The sequence below is a fragment of the Nomascus leucogenys genome, chromosome 9, assembly GCF_006542625.1.
Source record: "Nomascus leucogenys isolate Asia chromosome 9, Asia_NLE_v1, whole genome shotgun sequence".
Lineage (NCBI taxonomy): Eukaryota > Metazoa > Chordata > Mammalia > Primates > Hylobatidae > Nomascus > Nomascus leucogenys.
The window spans coordinates 88,313,454-88,333,596 of record NC_044389.1 but is presented as its reverse complement, the minus strand read 5'-3'; the positions used below and the strand labels follow the sequence as shown (position 1 = coordinate 88,333,596).

The following is a 20,143-nucleotide window of genomic DNA, read 5'->3' as shown; positions in this document are numbered from 1 at the left end:
AGGAGACAGTGTAGATCCAGGGAAATGTGGGTGTGGGAGAAAGAAGTTGGAAAAATTCACTTCTAATTGTCTCCAACTTCCCCATAAAACAAGAAGTAGGGGTGGTGGCTTGAAGAGAAAAATGATTTGTAGCCTCTAGAGGAATAAAAGGAGGAGCTAGCTAGATGGTAAACTTCTTGAGGGAAGGGATTTTTTCTACCTTTTCACTCCTGAATCCTCAGCATCTGGAATAGTGCTTAGCATATGAGTCCACATGAATGAATAAACGAATGTTGTTTGGGTTATCAATTGCTATATAACAATCCCCCCCTACCTGTGGGGTGATAGTGGTAGGGGAAGGAGGAACTTAGTGGCTTAAAAGAACAATGACCTATCATTTATCACATTTCTGTGTATCCACTAGACAGTTCTCTGGTGTCACATAGTGACAGCTTGGGTGCTGGAAGGTGCTGGCTGAAATAGCCTTACTTGCCAGGCTGGCTTTGGATGCAGCCACTGGCTGGGAGCTCAGCTGACACTGTTGGCTAGGACCCTTGGTTCCCTTCTTGTGGGCCTCTTCATGTGGCTGCTTTGCCTCCTCAGAATGGAGGCTGGCTTCCAAAAACGAGTGTCCAACATGGCAAAGACCTCCTAACAGCCATCTTGAGGATGGCAAAACAGAGACCTGGAAGGATGCAGCCTCCCAACACAGGACAGCCTACCTCTTAACTTCTCTTACATGCAACAGAAATAACCTGCTGTATTGCTGAAGCCACTGCTTTTTCTTGTCAACTGAAGAAGGATGAAGTCACAAATTTGGAAAGGAGAGCTTTATTTCTCATAAAGCGTTGCAGCCTGCAGGCAGCCATTCTGATAAGCTGGCAAGCATAACCTCCAGTCAGAAGCCAGAAATAGGCTCTTGAGAGTGGGAAGAATAAGACAGAGATATATGCTGAGCAGGGTGGCCAAATATATATATTTGACAGTTATAGGAGGAGCTATGAATATTCACAAAGGGGAGGCATGGGCATGTGTAGAGGACTAACATGAATACAACATGTGTCCCATGTTCACTTTGGGGTGGAGACCTAACATTTAAATGTATTACAATTAGGCCCTATACATCCAAGGGTGAAACAGAGCACACAAAGGCCCTCTGCACAGCATCCATAGATGGCCAGAACCACTTTGTGGTTGGCGGTCTCTTATCAGGAAAGAATGCTGATCATTTGTTGTGTCAAAACCACAAAAGGGAGGTTGGTTGAATTGAGCAGTGGAACAAGTCCTTCCAAAGGGCTGGTTTTTGTTTAACGCTTAGGAAAGAAAGCCTAATAGTGGTTAGTGAGGGAGGGGGTATAACAAGGCATGTCCAACCTTCTGTACCATCATGGCCAGTTTTTAAGGTTTTTCTGGGATCCCCTTGGCCAAGTGGGGAAGGATCCATTCAGTTGGTATGGCATTTAGGATTTTATTTTTATTTGTCAATCTCATTTTGTTTTTACATTAAATGTAACCAAACCTAATTTGAACTAATATACTTAATGAAGAAGAAGAGAGCAGAACTCAGGGTTTTACTATAGCCAAGAAAAACAATGTGGCTCAGTCAATACTTCTTATTTCTACCAAATAAGTGTTCATTTTTATTATGAACATTTTATAATACCTATTTTACTCTCCTAAAAAGAAAATCACAGATACTATTGCCTATAGGTATAAATAATTGTAAATAATTGAACACACACAAACACATTGCCTTAACAAGAGGAAAGAGGATAAATAAAAGGAAAGTAAGTCAGCATAAAATGACATATAATTTAACATGTAAATACTGGAGTATGAGCATCCCAGGAGACTTAAAGAAGTTGTCAGGAGCTAGCACTTTCATACAGTGAATAGGCTTGCATTTAAGGGAAGTAAGAAAGCACATTTAAGAATGTTAGGTAGGACACTCACAAAGAATATGGAGTGGGAAACTGGACTGTCTGACACATGACAGGACATATGGCATTGCTGTCCATTAAGTGCCAGTAGAACCTCCCAATCATTGTCACAACAAAAATTGCCCCACAAATTTCCAGACTGAAGCCAGTAGCCAGTCCTCTTTGAAGCCTCTGGTCTAAGTGGGCTAGAAACACCTGGGTTCTCTCCTTGGCACAGAACCTTGACGGTGGCCCCTTCCTTCCTGAGGCCAAGGCCCAGCCTGCCTGTCTTAACAGCTCTTAGTTTTCTCTCTTTCTGCTCTAATCTCCACTTAGGAATGCCAGATTTAGCAATAAAATTCAAGAATTCCTGGTTAAATTTGAATTTCAGATTAAACTATGAATAATCGTTTAAGTATGTCCCAAATCTTGCATGAGACCTACACTAAAAAAAAAAAAAGAAAAAAAAATTGATTTAACTGAAATTTGAATTTAGCTGGAACACCCTATATTTTACTTGACAACCTTACTCCCAGTACACATTGTTCCCCTCAGAACTTCAAGCAAACATATCTTAAGGGGTATCAATTCAGCCGGGAGACTTTAAGACCTACGGGCATAATGCAGAATTTCCCAAAATGGGTTCCACGTAGTACTTCCATGAAGTGCTCAGTAGGAAAAAGGAGGCAGCCTACCTTAACTCCTCTTAGAGATTCAAAATACCATGCATATCTCCTAGGAAAGCTTAAGCGGGTCCTGCCCTTACATTTAATACTTAACCTGGTATTTCCCAAACCATTTCATCTAGCACCTGCTAACTGTCCCAAACACCAGTGGTCCAGGGAACACACCGTAGGAGGGAGGTTTGAGGAAACTATTTCTGGAGGCCCAGACTAATCTCATGTGGCCACACTCCTGCTGTGGTTACTATGACCCTCTAGGCTTCAGTGTCTCATCAGCAGAAGGGTGGAGTCGAATGCAATTAGCTTGAAGGTCCCTGGAGTTTATGAAATCTGTAGATTCCACTTTCATGCACTGCCTTTTCTCAGAGCTCTGTCCCATTATTGCCAAGAGCCACCTCAAGCCAAACTCAAAAGTTGGAGCAAACCAAAGGTTCAAAGCTCACACAGTGCATGAACTGTCTCCAGGAGCCTGAATTCTCCATCCTATTTTTAGATCTGATCCATCTCAGGCCCAGCAGATGCCATAGTGATGATCACTGTAATTTCATGGGAAAGATAAAGGAAACCCAACAATAACAGCAATAATTCAGCAGCCTAGCAGATGCCAGATCTCATTTGTGCTTCTCCCATAGCATGACTGATGATACACACTATCAGGGCAAAAGAATGTTCATCTGTGGCAAAAGACCTTTAGCACATTTCCTGTGACCTCCAATTTGCAGCAAGTTGAGTTCCAGTTGGTGGGTAAGTTAGCTTGTGTCTTCTCATAACACATTTCCCGCAGAAATGTTCGACATAGTCTAAACTTCCTGGAAGGCCCCTTCCTCAAGGCCCATTTAATCCATGATAAAACTATAGTTCAAGGACTACTCTCAAAGGCTCAACATGAGAAGGCATCCATTTTGTCTCCTTCTCTCCCGTTTTTTCTCCCTTGCTTTACATCCCCTTTTATCCTCCAGGCCTCCTACCCATCAGTCGCTTTACTAGTCCACCAAAGAAAGAATTTTCTACCATCAAATATAATAATTTTTGCAGTAAGAGGGAGAAGACCACACAAATGATCATTCTTCAGCATTTAAGGGACCCCCCACCTCTACCCCCAGAATGGTGTTGCTCAGTAATTCATACATAAGGAACATGCAGGTGTGAAGTTCTGGAGTCAAAACCTGCATTGCCTGAATGCAAGCAAGCAAATCTCTGCTTTAAACGCATAACATGGGAGGGTCAATGTGTTTTCATCTATGACGGCAATGGAGGCACCAGATTGAGCATAAATGGGGCCCTCTGTGAAGATGCACGTGTCTGGGTGTGTCTCTGTTGAGGGGCAGGACCTCCCAGACAACTGGTGGATCAGAGGCCCTGGGGCAGCACAGTGCTTGTCCAGAATGGTGGTTCTCAAAACCTGGTCCCTAGAGCAGTAGTACCAGAATCATCTGGGTATTATTTCGAAATGTAAAATCTTAAACCCCACCCCAGAGTTACTCAATCAAAAAGCCTGGATAACACCCAGAAATCAGTGTTTTAATGAAACCTTCAGGTGACTCTAATGCATGCTAAAGTTTGAGAACCACTGGTGTAGAATGTGGATCCTCCTACCTTAATTTTTTATCTGCACTGCATAGAAAGAAGGAACTACAGGCAGAAGGAGGAGGATATGTTCTCACAGGGTTTTGCATGACCTGGCAGCATGTTCATGGCTACCCAGGAGGCAAAGGTGATGGAATAGGGGAGGCAGTGTTGCTTCAGCCTGGTGAGAACTCCAGAAAGTACAGCCATTCGTTGGTACCCTGCAGGTTGCTGATGTGGCCACTAGAAAAAGGTGACCCCTCCATTCCTTGGCATGGATATTTAGACTCTCAAGAATACCACTGAAGCCATGCAGAGGTGAGGTGAGGGCACAGCCACCCTCAGATGGCATCTTGATCCCCAGTTATGAAACCCTGAACAGGAGAGCATAAAGGAACTGTTCCTGAGATCCCACTAGAGAGTATCCAACACTGGGTGAGACTTTAATGGAGCTGGAGCTTCTGGGCCGTGCATTGGTGGTAAGGGGTGGGGGGTGTGCAGGGGTGGGGGGTGTGCAGGGGTAGGTGGGTGTGCAGGGGTGGGGGCTGTGATATTTTGGCTATTCCCGTTAATATAATCCTGTTAGACTGGGGAAGCTTGAGTTACAGGTGAAACAGAAATTCATCCTTAGTGTAGGGTTTAGCACACCGAAAATTTCACCTCTCTGCTGACTCTGGTATATACACCAAGCAGAGAAAAATTGGATTTAAAAGCAAAGAGAGATAGACCATCCTTCCTCCTCAGCTTTCTCTTTCTCTTTCACTCTCTCTCTCTCACACACCACACACACACACACATGCACACACACAGCATGTATGCACACTCACACGCACAGGTCTGCATGGCACATTGCAGTAAGTAATTCCCAAGTGCTTCCTGGCTGACAATGAAAGCCTGCTTGCCCGAACAGCAATCAAATCCACAGCCTGCCCTGATAATTACCCCATCAACTTTAGCCCCAGTAAAATAAATGAGCCATTCAAAGATTTCTGGAAACTTCAGTCCTAGCAACACCTCCTCAGATACAGTGGTTTGGCAGTTTGGGGTCTCCTTGTGCTCTCACAGAAAGGATATAAAATTTCTGACCACTTTACCTGTGGTTGAACTATTTCTCCTCCTTTGAAGATCATAATTTCTGAAACATTGGCGTCTCCCTTTTCTTTCCTACTTGTTTATCCTCTTGTAACTTGAAGGCTCTGAAGGCCAAGTCATAGAAATTGTTAATTGCACTCTTGGATTTTGTTAAACAAAAGAACTGGTGGTGGCTCTCACTGGGGCTGCCAGAAAATACTGCTTATTTGGCTAGGCATGGCTAGAGCCCACACTAAATGTCAGCTCCTCTGTGGAGCTATCTCCTTCTCACGATGTCAGCTTAACTCTCATTACTCTTAAGCTGCTGAGTATCTGGGCGTTTCATTCTTCAGAAATTTTTTCCAGAAAATTAACTTTTGTGGGGGAAATCACGTGCTGTATTAATTCACCCCAGACACTATCAGTTTCAAAGTGAAATCTCCAGGCATTAGTCAATACTGGCTCTTTGTAAGTGTTTCACATCTCCCAGGGCATCAAGAGATCAGACTCAGTGAGACAAGGATGTAAAATTCTTGTCAGTGTTTCAGTGCCCACTATTTCTTGTCTCCTGTTGCTTTGTGCCACTGGATCCTGTAATACAAGCCTTGTCTTGCCTGCTATCTTTCTTCACTGAATTTCCTATACCAGGTATCAGGAAAGTCAAAGAACACAAATATTTTCTAATGCCAGCATCTGCTTAGAGCCCTGTTCACAAGACCTGTCAGAGAACCCAAAGCAAAAAAAATCTCCTTCCTGTCATCTGCCTTTCAGTCATTTGGTGAGGAGTCCTTAATGCTGGAAAAGTAACTCAATGAAATGGAGCCAGAGGGAGAGAGCAAGTGAGCCACGTTCACTGTAGAGTTCACAAACTTCAGGTACGAACCTGAAGACCCCAGAGTTGTAGTAAGCAGCAAAGACCCCCTGCAGATGCAACCTACACCATCTCCCAACCATGGGACTGGTAGGACATGTGTGTATTCCAGGCCCCTTTATGTCAGGTCAGACTGCTTTAGTCCTGCCATGGAAATAAAGCCCTAAACTAGGATCAGGTGTCTCCTGTCAAGACCAAAATACAAAATTAGTAACAATGGCTCCTTTGGTGTTCTGGAAAGGAGAGGCTGTTGGCACAGCTCACCCATCTCCTTTTGTGAGGGACATTGCTCCATCTTCCCTGTTTCCCCTTCTTTCCTCCCCTTGTACTGCATGATAAACAAACCAAGTGGTATCTTCCGTTTCACGTTGAATGAGCTCTCTTATCCCCATATATTGATATCACTGACATTTGATTCTGAGGTACTGCAATAGGTGATAAACAGCTATACCTTTTATAGAGGATCTAAAAAGAAAGGACAGTAAGAATAAGTAGGCTCATTGTTGATAAGGTCTGCAGGTGCCTCCTGGCAAGGTGGCCTGTCCACCAGGATACTTTGCTTCCCTTACAAATGGCCTTGCCAATCTGGCACGGCACAGTGACAGAAGTGCGGGAGGTGGGGTAGGTGGGGTTTTCATGTTTGAGAGACTTTAATTTAAAATTGGCTAACATGGTGTTCCTCAATTGAAAAGTTTTCTGGCCTGGTATCAATAACAGTAAAGTTAAGTAATGAGCTGGGTTCTCTACGTTTATCTTTATAATCAATCTTAATTATATTTTGTTTATTCATGATCTCGTGTAACCAAGTGGTAAGATATACAAATCCTTTGCTTTCAGCCCAATAATGGAAATAGTTCTCAAATAATGAATATTTACAATTATGACTTTCCTGGCCCCATTTTGTAGAAACTAGTCTAGATCATTTCCTGTGGCAGAAAGCTTAACCTCATAAGTAAAGAAGTGAGCCCTGAGCCCCAAATATGCCATGATTTCTACCCTTAAACTGTTTGGCTGGAAGGCCTTGGAGAGTCATAGGAAGGACCTGGACTTCAGAGTTAGATATGCTGGATTTGAATCCCAGCTCTACAACTCACTGACTTTGTAAGTCTGGGCATGCTGTTTGACCTCTGTAAAAGTCAGTTTCCCTATCCATAAAATGGGGGCAGTAATGCCTATCTTGTGAGAATTTAATTATCTAGTTTATGTTAAATTCCAGACATTCTCTCATCAACTATTGCACTTCTTGTACATCAATTCTATTCTATACTTTTCTCTGTTCTATATTTTAATTTGTTTTGTCAATGAACATTGAACAGGTAGGAAGCTATATGCTTAGAAACATTTTCCATATAACCCCTTAGGTTACAAGAGAAGAGGCTTGAAGATACCTAACCTTCCTAATTTTAATAGGTTCCTAAACTTAATAATTCTGTTCCCTTCCATTTGCTATCAGTTGGCTCTTGAATATATATGCCCAAACCAGACCTCTCCTCTAAATGCCCGACTCAGTATATCCAATGATCTCTTTAACATCTCAATTGGTTGTATAATTGGCACCTCACACTTAAATATTCAAAAAGAAACTTCTGCTCTTCCTTTTTAGACCTGCGCCTCTCACAGTCCTCCCCATCTCAACTAATAGCAACTTCATCCCACCACTGCTCAGGCCTAAAACATTAGATTTCTTCTGAATGCCTCTCTTTCTCTCATACCCCACATGTAATCTACCAACAAGTCCTGTTGGCTCAACCTTCAGCAGAATCTAAAGCCATCTCACACCTTCACTGCCATCCTAATTTAAGCCACCATTATTCTGTCACTGAATAATTCTATCCTAACAGATCTTTCTGCTTCTGTACTCTGTTCCCAATCTCTTCCCAACACCACAGTCAAAGAAATCCCTTTAAAGCCTAATCGTATCATGGCATTCCAAATGGCTTTCCATCTTACTCAAGTGAAAGCCAAAGTCATTACATATAGCTTTCAATGTCCTATTTGATCTACACCCTCTGACATACCCCCCAGTATGGCTTATTCTGCTCTATCTGATGCTGGGTTTCTAGCCAATTTCTCCGAACTCACCAGGTACATTCCTAACTCAGGCTCTTGTACATACTGTTCCATCTACCTGAAACATCTTCATCAGATATGTGCACGCCTCACTTTCTCACTTTATTTCAGATCTTTACTCAAATATCCCATTTCCAATCAGAACTTCCCTGCCCACTCTATTCAAAATTATAACCTGTTCACCAATCTCTGGAGTCCATTTCATATCTCTTGCTTGCTTGATTTTTTTCCCATAGCCCTCATCACTATGTGAAGATTATGTGTTCGACTTGTTTGTTTTATTATTAGTCTCCTCTCATTAGAATGTTAGCTCTATGAGGTCAAGGGTATTTTTTTTTCTATGTCCCCATCACATATTAGGTGTTCAGTAAACATTTTTAACAAATTGAACTGGTGAATGAAATCCTCAGGGTTTCTTCCTGGTTCACTCCATACATTTTTTACTTGTTCCTTTATACTTCCCCCTAGACTTTTGCTTCTAGCCAAATTAGAATAACAGAGAACTAATTTATCCTTACATCTTATAATTATGGTCACCAAAGGTATCAAGTTATAATCCCTGAACTTGTAAATAAGAATTTATTTGGGAAAGGGGTATTTGTAGATGTAATTAAGTTGAGGATTTTGAGATGAAGAGATTACCCCGGATTATCTGGGTAGACCCTTAATGGAATTATAAGCGTCCTTCCAGGATAGAGGCAAAGGGAGATAACACAAACACTCAGAGGAAAAGATGATGTGAAAACAGAGGCAGGGATTAAAGTGCAGTGACCTCAAGTCCAAGAGTGCCAAAAAAGCCACAGAAGCTGGAAGAGGTAAGTACTGGATTATCTGCCACTTCCTTTGGAGGAAATGTAGCTCTGCTAACATCTTGAGTGTAGATTTTTGGCCTCAATGGCTGTGAGAAAATATATTTCTGTTGTTTTAAGCTATTCAGTTTGTGGTAATTTGTTATAGTGGCACTAGGAAACAGACTCTTTTTAAATAACTTAACAAGGTCCTAGAACAAAGTTCAAAAACATATAAAGAAATATGAAATATCCAGCACTCATAAAAAGGTAAAATCCACACTGTCTGTCATCCAGTGAAAAATTACAAGGCATGCAAAAAATCAGAATTAAAACTCATAATGAGGAGAAAAATCAGTGACTTGAAACTGACCCAGAAATCATATAGATGATAGAATTAGCACATAAGGAAATTAAAATAGTTAATACTATATTTTATGTGTTCACAAAGTAAGGGAAAGCATGAGCACAAGTAGGAGAGATATGAAAGATATGTAACTTTGGAAATGACGAATACAATACTTAATATGAAACATATACCATATAAAAACAGACTAGACACTGTAGAGTAAAAGATCAATAAACTTGAAGACAATAATAGAAACTATCTAAAACAAAACAAGGTAAGAAAAAAGACCAAACAAAATGAACAATAACAACAACCTCAAGGAACTTAATATACATGCAACTGGAGATGGCTCAGAAGGGTAAAAGTTTGGGGGGTGAGGGTGGACAGAAAAAATAGTTGAGAAAAGAAACAAATTTAACAAAAAGCATAAACTGATAGATCCAAGACACTCAACAAACTGAAAACACAAAGAACATAAAGAAAACTACACTAAGGCACATTAGAATCAAATTGATTAATACAATTGGGAAAGAGAAAACCTTAGAAGCAGCCAAAGAAAAAAGACACATTATGTACAGATAGCCAAAGAGAGGGATGACAGCAGATTTCTCTTTAAAAACAATGGAAGCTCAAAGGCATTGAAACATTTTCTTTAAAGTATTGAAAGGAAAAAAAAATCCTTTCAAGTAGAATACTATATCCAGTGACTAGATCTTCCCAAAACAGAGGGAAAATAAAGATTTTTAAATTTATAAATCCTAAAAGAATTCATTAGCAGCAGATCTGCTCTACAATAAATATTAGAATATTGCAGACAAAAGGAAAATAATGCCATATGGAAACGTGGATCTATGTAACAAAGAGTACTAGATAATAAACTCATGGGTAAAATATAAAATACTTTTTCCTAATTTAAAAAATCTCTTGGCCGGGTGCAGTGGCTCACACCTGTAATCCCAGCACTTTGGGAAGTCAAGGCAGGCAGATCACGAGGTCAAGAGATGGAGACCACCCTGGCCAATATGGTGAAACCCTGTCTCTACTAAAATACAAAAATTAGCTGGGCGTGGTGTCATGTGCCTGTAATCTCAGCTACTCAGGAGGCTGAGGCAGGAGAATCGCTTGAACCAGGGAGTCAGAGGCTGCAGTGAGCCAAGACTATGCCACAGCACTCCAGCCTGGCAATAGAGAGAGACTCTGTCTCAAAAAATAAAAAAAAATTAAAAATAAAAACACACCTCTTTGAAAAGCTGGTTGACTGTTTAACAGCATTCGAGAAAACCAGTGCACTAAACACAACTACAACCAAGGACCCTCACAGAATCCACTTTACTGTGGACTGTAAAGCTGTCTCTTCCAGAGCAAGTGCTGGTATCCATGACTGCAAGACCTGAAGATGGATTACATCCCAGGACTCTTTGCAGACACTCCCCAGTGTCATCCTGGAGCCTGGTAGCTTTGATGGGTGGCTAAACCCAGAAGAGCAATAACAATCACTGTAGTCTGGCTCTCAGGAAGCCACATCCCTAGAGAAAGGGAAGAGCGCCACACCAACAGAGCACGCTGTGGGACAAAAGAATCTGAACAGCAGCCATTAAGCCACAATCTTTCCTCTGACATAGTCTACCCAGATGAGAAGGAACCAGAAAAACAATTCTGGTAATATGACAAAACAAGGTTATTTAACACCCCCAAAAGATCACACTAGCTCACAAGCAATGGATCCAAACGAGGAAGAAATCTTTGAAATGCCAGAAAAAGAATTCAGAGGTCAATTATTAAGCTACTCAAAGAGGCAACAGAGAAAGGTAGAAACTAACTTAAAGAAATTTTGTAAAAAGTGCAGGATATGGACAAAAAATTCTCCAGAAAAATAGCATAAATAAAAAACAACCACAACTTCTGGAGATGAAAGACAAGCAAACAAGTAGAAGGAGGAACTTCAGAACTCAAAGACAAGGCTTTCAAATTAACCCAACAAAGACGAAGAAAAAAGATTTTTTTTTTAAAAAAATGAACAAAGCCTCCAAGAAGTATGGGATTATGTTAAACAACCAAACGTAAGAATAACTTGTGTTCCTGAGGAAGAAGAGAAATCTAAAAGTTTAGAAAACATATTTAAGGGAATAATCGAGGAAAACTTCCCTGGCTTTGCTAAAGGGCTAGACATCCAAATATAAGAAGCTCAAAGAACACCTGGGAAATGCATTGCAAAAAGTTTATAACCTAGGTACACAGTCTTCAAGTTATCTAAAGTCAAGATAAAGGAAAGAATCTTAAGAGTTGTGAGGTAAAAGCATCAGGTAACCTATAAAGGAAAAACAATCAGATTAACAGTATATTTCTCAGCAGAAACCCCACAAGCCAGAAGGGATTGGAGTTTTATTTTTAGCTTCCTTAAACAAGACAATTATCAGTCAAGAATTTTGTATCCAGTGAAACTAAGCTTTATAAATGAAAGAAGGAAAGTCTTTTCCGGACAAAAAAAAATGCTGAGAGAATTTGCCACTACCAAGCCAGCACTACAGAAACTGCTAAAAGGACTTGTAAAACTTCAAACAAAACCTCGAGATACACCAAAATAGAACCCCCTGAAAACATAAATCTAACAGGGCCTATAAAACAGTAACACAATGAAAAAAAAAAAAAAACGCAAGATATTCAGGCAACAACTAGTATGATGACTAGAATAGTATCTCACATCTCAATACTAATGTTGAATGTAAATGGCCTCAATGCTGGGTCAACAATGAAAGCAAGATGGAAATTAAAAAATTATTTGAACTAAATGATAATAGTGACACAACCTATCAAAACTTCTGGGATACAGCAAAAGCAGTGCTAAGAGGGAAGTCTATGGCTTAAAATGCTTACATCGAAAAAGCTGAAGAGCACAAATAGACAATCTAAGGTCACACCTCAAGGAACTAGGGAAACAAGAAAAAACAAAACCCAAACCTAGCAGAAGAAAAGAAATAACAGCAATCAGAGCAGAACTAAATGAAATGGAAACAAAAACAACAAAAAATACAAAAGATAAATGAAACAAAAAGCTGTTTTTTTAAAGATAAACAAAACTGATCCACCATTAGCTAGATTAACCAAGAAAAGAAGAGAGATATAAATAAGTTCAATTAGAAATGAAACAAAGTATTACAACCGATACCACAGAAATACAAAAGATCATTCAAGGCTACTATGAACAATTTTACACACACAAACTAGAAAACCTAGAGGAGAAGATAAATTCCTGGAAATATACAACCCTCCTAGATTAAACCAGGAAGAAATAGAAACTCTGAACAGACCAATAACAATCAGTAAGTTTGAAATGGTAATTCAAAAATTGCCAACAAAAAAGAGTCCAGGAACAGATGGATTCTCACATGAAGTCTATCAGACATTCAAAAAAAAAACCTGGTACCAATTATATTGATACTATTCCAAAAGATAGGGAAGGAGGAAATCCTCCTTAAATCATTCTGTGAAGCCCTAATACGAAAACAAGGAAAAGACATAACAAAAAAAGTAAACTACAGACCGATATCTCTGATGAACATAGATGCAAAAATCCTCAACACAATACTAGCTAACTGAATCCAATAGCATATCAAAAAGATAATCCACCATGATCAAGTGGGTTTCATACCAGGGAAGCAGGGATGGGTTAACATATGCAAATCAATAAATGTGATACATTACATAAACAGAATTAAAAATAAGTACAATATGATCATCTCAATAGATGCAGAAAAAACATTTTATAAAATCCAGCATCCCTTTATGATTAAAACCCTCAGCAAAAACAAATTCAAAGGGACATACCTTAAGGTAATAACAGCTATCTATAATAAACCCACAACCAGCATTATACGTAACAGGGACAAGTTGAAAGCATTCCCCCTGAGAGCTGGAACAAGACAAGGATACCCACTTTCACCACTTCTATTCAACATTGTACTAGAAGTCCTAGCCAGAGCAATCAGACAAGAGAAAGAAATAAAGGGCATCCAAATCAGTAAAGAGAAAGTCAAACTGTCTCTGTTTGCTGATGATATGATCATATACTTAGAAAACCCTAAAGACTCCTCTAAAAAGATCCTAGAACAGGTAAATGAATTCAGTCAAGTTTCAAGATACAAAATTAATATACACAAATCAGTAGCCCTGCTATACACCAACAATGACCAAGCTGAGAATCAAGAACTCAACATCTCTTACAATAACTATAAAAACCTTAAAATATTTAGGAATATACCTAACCAAGGAGGTGAAAGACATCTACAAGGAAAACTACAAAACATTGCTGAAAGAAATCATAGATGACACAAACAAATGGAAGCATACCCTATGCTCATGGATGGATAGAATCAATATTGTGAAAATACCATACTGCCAAAAGCAATATACAAATTCAATGCAATTCCGTCAAAATACCACCATAATTCTTCACAGAACTAAAAAAAAAATCCTAAAATTGTATGGAACAAAAAGGAGCCCACATATCCAAAGCAAGACTAAGCAAAAAGAACAAATCTAGAGGCATCACATTACCCAACTTCAAACTATATTGTAAGGCCATAGTCACCAAAACAGTATAGGACTGGTATAAAAATAGGCACACAGACCAATGAAACAGAATACAGAACCTAGAAATAAAGCCAAATAGTTACAGTCAACTGATCTTCTGACAAAACAAACAAGATGTAAAGTGGGAAAAGGACACCTATTCAACAAATGGTGCTGGAACAATCAGCAAGCCATGTGTAGAAGAATGAAACTGGATCCTCATCTCTCATCTTATACAAAAATCAACTCAAGATGGATCAAAGACTTAAATCTAAGACCTGAAATCATAAAAGTTCTAGAAGATAACATTGGAAAAATCCTTCTAGATATTGGCTTAGGCAAAGACTTCATGACCAAGAACCCAAAAGCAAATGCAAGAAAAATAAAGATAAATAGATGGGACTTAACTAAACTAAAAAGCTTCTGCACAGCAAAAGAAATAAACAGCAGAGTTAACAGACACCCCATAGAGGGGGAGAGAATCTTCACAATCTGTATATCTGACAAAGGATGAATATCCAGAATCTACAAGGATCTCAAACTAATCAGCAAGAGAAAAGCAAACAATCCCATCAAAAAGTGGGCTAAGGGCATGAATAGATAATTCTCAAAAGAAGATATACAAATGGACAACAAACAAATGAAAAAATGTTCAACATCACTAATGATCAGAGAAATGCAAATCAAAACCACAACGTGGTACCACCTTACTCCTACAAGAATGGCCATAATAAAAATAATAAAAAAATAATAGATATTGGGATGGAACAGGGAACACTATTACACTGCTGGTGGGAACATAAACTAGTACAACCACTATGGAAAAGAGTATGGACATTCCTTAAACAACTAAAAGTAGATGTACCATTTGATTAAGCAATCCCACTTCTGGGTCTCGACACAAAGGAAAAGAAGTCATACAAAAAAAGACACTTGCACATGCACGTTTATAGCAGCACAATGTGCTACTGCAAAAATATGGAACCAGCCCAAATGCCCATCAATCAATGAGTAGATAAAGCAAATGTGGTATGTATACATAGTGTATATATACACATACACACCATGGAATACTACTCAGCCATAAAAGGGAACAAAATAATGGCCTTTGCAGCCACCTGAATGGAGCTGGAGACCATTAATCTAAGCGAAGTAACTCAGGAATGGAAAACCAAACATCATATGTTCTCAATGGTGTGTGGGAGCTAAGCTATGAGGATGCAAAGGCATAAGAACAATACTGTGGACTTTGGGGACTCAGAGGGAGTGGTGGGAGGGAGGTGAGGAGTAAACTACTACACACTAGATACAGTGTACACTGCTCCAGGGATGGGTGCACCAAAACCTCAAAAATCACCAGTAAAGAACTTTTCCATGTAACCAAACACCACCTGTTCCCCAAAAACTCACTGAAATTAATTAAAAATAAATAAATATACTGGATGCAGTGGCTCATGCCTGTAATCCCAGCACTTTGGGAGGCCAAGGCGGGTGGATCTCTTGAGGCCAGGAGTTTGAGATCAGCCTGGCCCACATTGTGAAACCCCGTCTCTATAAAAAATTTGAAAAAGGCCAGGCACAGTGCCTTCACACCTGTAATCCCAGCAGTTTGGGAGGCTGAGGCGGGTGGATCACAAGGTCAGGAGATCGAGACCAGCCTGGCTAACACAGTGAAACCCCGTTTCTACTAAAAATGCAAACAATTAGCTGGGCGTGGTGGCGGGCGCCTGTAGTCCCAGCTACTTGAGAGGCTGAGGCAAGAGAATGGTGTGAACCCAGGAGGCAGAGCTTGCAGTGAGCCAAGATCGTGCCACTGCACTCCAGCCGGGGTGACAGAGCGAGACTGTCTCAAAAAAAAAAAAAAATTAACCAGGAGTGGTAGTGCTTGCCTGTAATCCCAGCTACTTGGGAGGCCGAGGCAGGAGAACAGCATGAACCCAGGAGGCAGAGGTTGCAGTGAGCCAAGATTATGCCACTGCACTCCAGCCTGAGCAACAGAGCAAGACTCCATCTCAAAAATAAATAAATAAATAAATAAATAAATAAATATCGGTTGACTGTTTGAATGAAAGATAATAACAATGTATTGGCCGGGCGCGGTGGCTCACACTTGTAATCCCAGCACTTTGGGAGGCCGAAGCGGGCGGATCATGAGGTCAGGAGATCGAGACCATGGTGAAACCCCGTCTCTACTAAAAATACAAAAAAATTAGCCGGGCGTGGTGGCGGGCGCCTGTAGTCCCAGCTACTCCGAGAGGCTGAGGCAGGAGAATGGCGTGAACCCGGGAGGTGGAGCTTGCAGTGAGCCGAGATCGCGCCACTGCACTCCAGCCTGGGTGACAGAGCTAGACTCTGACTCAAAAAAAAAAAAAAATGTATTGAGGGGTATATAACATGTAAACATTAAATTATGACAATAGCACAAAGGCAGAGAAAGAGAAATTATACATGAAGGAATATGTTACTTGAAGCTAGGTTATGATAAATTAAAGTTATATGGTATAAAACCTAAAGCAAACACTAAAACAAAACCAACAACAAAAATCTATATGACAACAAAAACCAGAGAGCTAAGAAGCCACCAAAGGGGATAAAATGGAATAATTTAAAAAATGCAATCAATCTAATAGAAGGCAGGTAAGAAAAGAGAAAGGGAAGCAAAGAACAAATGAGAAAAATAGAAAACAAATATAACAAAATGGTAGATGGAAGTTCTACTATGTCAACAATCTCAATAAATTTAAATTGCCTGCACACCTTCATTAAGGCCTGAGGACATGTAAGTCACGTGCATTTGTGTCTTTAGAGCAGTTTCCAGATTTACCGCCTTGCCTTCTTTCATTCAGGTTTGGTAATAGGCTATTTCAGGTTATGTGGAGCTGAGACACACCTGAGTATATTGTAAAGATATGAAGAGAAGTAAGCGAGGCAGGAAATGGTCATAACTCCCACATTGGCTGCTTTAAGGAAAACCTCAATATCTTCTAGAACAAAGTGGAAATTGCAAAATTGAAAGTCAGAGAGAACACAATTACCATTCAGGAGAAAATACAGACCTGAACTTCTGGGGATCTTCTAATGCTCTGCTATTCTCTGCCTCAGCAATTACTGCAATGCTAATTTTCTATCACAGGTTCAGACTCAGGAGAGAGGTCCCAGCTGTATAACACAAGCCACTGTCTTACATAAAGTACTATATCAGTTAGGCTTAGCAGGAACCGCACAACCCATGCCACATGGTACAATATAGTATATCAAATATGGGCAATTAATTATGGACCTGTAGGAAGACCCAAAAAGGCAAACAGCAAGGGACTATGAGGCAATCCAGAGAGCCAATATCTTGCCTAGGGGTGAAGAGACTCAAAGGAAAAAGAGTTGTTACTAGAGCCCAGAAGCCCAGGCTGCCTAGAAAGCTTAGAATATGTAGTTTGCAAAGGCCAGTCCCATGTTACTGAGAACAGAGAAAGAGAAAAGACACTAGATCTGAGAGTAAACACAAATAGGCAAACGACTAGCCTAGTTGCCTTACTGGGCAGTCTTAACACTAACCAATTAAATGTGGATCACATGCCTATCACCGGTCTCTTGGTCTGGAAGGCTTTGAAAATCATGACTTTGACATGGAAATTTCCATATGCAAACTAATCTCAGATATGAAAATGGGTTTAAATTTGGTTTAAAATCCTACCTTCTCTCTTCATGTAAGGAATTCTATTGGGATTTCTGGAAAGTAGGTTTTTTTTGTTTGTTTTTGTTTTTTTGTTTTTAACAATTCTCAGCAATGCTCACTGCTAAAATTGTATTTTCCATCCTATCCTGCCATGAGGCACATTATCAATTGCTCAATTATAGCTCAATAGCTTTCTCTTAGTTCTATACCTAAGGCAATACTTGTGGGTTTTGTTTTCATGCCTCAGTATTTCAAAGACTGGGAGACTGATAGAATTCTGACTGTGACATCCTGCAGGATGCTACTATTGATCATGTAATATCTAACACACTCAGCTCCTTTTGTAGAGTGATTTTATGGTGTGAAGGTTATGACTCTGAGTGCTTTGCCATGTAGCTAGGCATTTGTGTGCAAGGGTTGGATTGCTTCCCAATGTTGGTCTGACAAAACATTTTACATAATCACCCTGAAAGAGCACCTTTTTTGTTTTGTTTTTGCTTGGACAGTTCTTGGTTAAAAAGAAGCCAATTCTTAATTTAGCCTTTTCATAGATTGTGAATCTCATTTAACTTAGATTTGTGTTTAATTTCGGCAATTTTTAAAAAGGGAAGACAAGGGATTTCTTCCTGTAGAATATGTTCTTGGTTAACACGTTCATAAAGACTTTCATTGATTTGTTCCTTTAACTGAATGGAAACAAGTTTAAAATCTCTAGTGTGAAATACTGCTGGCTTAGGGGTCACTAAAGTCTTCTCATCTGTGTTTTACTCTTCTCCACTAGAATATAAATTTCCTAAGGGCAGGGATATTGTGTTATTCACTGCCATGTTGCCACTAGCTAGAATAATTCCCGACACAGAGTGAGTTATCTTATTTGTTGACTGAATTAAGTGATTAGCATCATTTAACTTAAAGAAACAAACCCTGTATAGTGACTGGGACATGAGCATCAGAAAATACAATGTGCAGTATGGTAGCTCCTTTAAGAAGATGGCACAGTGTATTAGGCCACTAAGGCTGTCATAACAAAATACCATAGGCTGAGTGGCTGAAACAACAAAAATTAATTTTCTCACAGTTCGGGAGGCAGGAGGTCCAAAATCAAGGTGCTGGAAAATCCAAGCGCTTGGTGTCTGGAGAGGCCTTTCTTTTTGGCTGGCAGATGCAACCTTCTCCCTCTGTTCTCACATGGCCTTTCTTCTGTGGGGGCAAAGCGGTGGGATGCGGAAGCTCTGGTTAGAGCTCCTCTTCTTATAAGGACACTAATCCTGTCAGATTAGGATCCCACTCTTATGACCTCATTTAACCTTAATTATCTCCGTACAGGCCCTGTCTCCAAACATAGTCACATTTGGGGTTAGGGCTTCAGCATATACATTTTAAGGGGGCATGAGTATAACATACAGATTTGTTTGTTTTCTTCCTAGGAAATGTCTAAACCAGTGTGAGTCAAATCTATAGCACTTTGGAAAAATGGAACATTTAACTGCTAAAATTATTTTCTCTAATTGAATGTTCTCTTTATTTAAGCATTGTAGAGACTGAGGTTCAAAGGTTATTCTCCCAAAGTTACAGTGGCCTCTGAGGTGGTGGAGGGTGGCAGCAGGACAGTGAGCTGAGGGCCAACCCCTGTGCCCAAGTGTGCTGCTCTGCTCCACTGCATGTGCACCAGAGAACAGCCATTGTCTGCAGGCTGATTTGATCTGGAACCACAATTGAGTCTAGTTCTGGAATCTCAGACATATGCAGAACTACACCTTGTCTCCAGTTGCTACAAGTCAAGTCCACCTGTATGCAGACAGCTACGATTGTCTTGTAAAATTAGAAAACAGAGAACAGGGACAACAGTATTATCTATATTGACTATAGATTAATTATCATTTGCATTGTCTTTTGTACTTATAAATATGAAATTTGTATATAAATCTGAGCGTGTTTTACAACATAAGATACATAAGATATATATATATCTTTGAAAGATTATTCTCTCTGCTCTTTGGCCTAAATTTCCAAATGGAATCATCCCGTGTACAGTAACCTGTGTCTGAAAATTTCTATCCACTTAGAGTAATGAAGGCATGGGGTCATAATGAGAGCAACAAAAAAGTTACACTTTACACTGTGAAAGACCGTCACCTTATTGTTCATTTACTTAAGTTTTTCATTTTGTTTTTGTTTTTTTTTTAAATATATTTTGAAATGTTGAAGAGAATAAAAAACTCAAGGCACATCTCATTTTATGTCTAATCTGTACAACTAAAAAGCAAAAACAGTCTGTCAGGAAGCCTTTCCCTGGGGATCTGGTTAATGTTTCCATGTTTCTCTAGAAATAAGTACCCTGATTTCAGAAATACACTGGCTTTCTAGTCTATACCAGATCGCACCAGTTAGCTTATTCACAAGCAACGGGTTATCAAAGAGGAAAAATCTTCCCTCTAGCATTTCAACATTCTTTTTCAGGGAGTTAGAGCCAGATATCTGATGTATCTGGAAAGAACCTTTCCTGGTTATAGCAAAATCAATTGTGTCCAAAGGTCTTGAATTTAGAGATAAATTAGGCACCTAACAGAGACTCATGGGGAAAAGTTTTCTCACTAGAAGTCCA

At 39.8% G+C, this 20,143-nt stretch overlaps 1 long non-coding RNA gene across 1 annotated transcript; it reads left to right on the top strand.

The window, feature by feature from the left end:
• Nucleotides 1-655: 655 nt before the first annotated feature.
• On the top strand, nt 656-19,767 carry LOC105738229. The gene is made up of 4 exons (XR_001113988.2): nt 656-3,325; nt 4,375-4,465; nt 8,851-8,974; nt 19,108-19,767. It is a non-coding gene; the product is annotated as an uncharacterized LOC105738229 (long non-coding RNA).
• The last annotated feature ends 376 nt before the right edge of the window (nt 19,768-20,143 follow it).